This window comes from Myotis brandtii, unplaced genomic scaffold, assembly GCF_000412655.1.
Source record: "Myotis brandtii unplaced genomic scaffold, ASM41265v1 scaffold1084, whole genome shotgun sequence".
Taxonomy (NCBI): domain Eukaryota; kingdom Metazoa; phylum Chordata; class Mammalia; order Chiroptera; family Vespertilionidae; genus Myotis; species Myotis brandtii.
Window position 1 is genome coordinate 293,796 of NW_005353690.1, and position 1,269 is coordinate 295,064.

Here is a 1,269-nt window from a genome sequence, read left to right on the forward strand (position 1 = left end):
GTTACCTCGGTCCTCTATAGGACATCTCTGAAAAGTTAGCTTAGTCCCATTTTAGAGAGGACTAACCAGAGGGGAGAGGTCAGATGGCTCAGGGTCATGGAGAGTTAGTGCTGGAGTTGAGATGAAAATGTGGACCGCACGTCTTTGCTCTGACCAGGTCTAGCCATGGAGGGAGCTGAGAAGGAGGACCGAGTTCATGGCACCGGGATAAAGACCTAGGAATGGAACTCCAGCCACATGGGCCTGTCTTTGCTATGATGATTAATACAGAGCATTGGAAAGGTAATGGTCTGTGTAAAGTGCTTGTACCTGCTTATTCACCCTGCACCTGTGGCCTGTCGGGCTGAACCCCACACACTCTCCACCCACCTGCCTCCCTCAGGTGTTCCCTTACCACCCTGTCCCAGCCAATCATCAGTTCTGGCTTTTCTTGTGCGAGTGAAGTGCGCCTCCCTGCAGCCGTGTTCTCCTTCGTGTGGATTCTCCGCCCTGCGTCGTGGGAAAGGAGATGCATGGTGTGAGTCCCCATGGAGTCCTGGGGTCTTCATTTGTAAAACCCAAGGGATGTCACGATGCCAGTAGTCCATAGGTTTCACAAATTTGGTGAATTGCTTCTGACATAACACGTGTGGTCATTGAGGCAGCTGAAATAAGAGGCATTTTTAACTAAGTAAAGATGCCAGTTGAGCTGGTGTGTGATGGGCAGAAAGGAAGGAGTTGGCTACTTCATGGGGCAGGACGGATTCCGGGCTTACCCCAGAATTGGGCTAATTCTCACATGAGTGTACCAGTGAAGAAGGCTAAGGGGCCAACCACAGCACCTCCTGGTGCCTGTCACCTTGACTTCTGCATCATTAACTACCAGCAGTGGGGATGGTGACCATGGAGCCACCGCCAGTCCCTCTCCTGGTCCCTCTGAAACCAGCAGCTCTCATTGTCAGAAGGATGAGTCAGAGTGAGGAATGTGGGGGGTGGTTGTAAAATGCTAGAGTTGAGTTGGGCTTCGAAACTGCACCATGGGGGCAGAGCAGTAAAGAGGTTAAGCTTACCCAAAGAAAGCCACTGTCCTCAGCTACAGGGAGTAGGCCCTTGCAATGTCCTTCATGGGGCCTTGTTGTGGTGGGTTGTTTCTGTTTCCTGCGACCTGCACGGGAAAACGACAGGTTCTTGAGCGGAGGAGCTGGGGATTAAGAAATTAAAGAAAGACCAAGATGCAGAAATAGATTTTAAGCTGGGGCCAGGTGGGCGCCATCCTCTCTGATGGAGAGG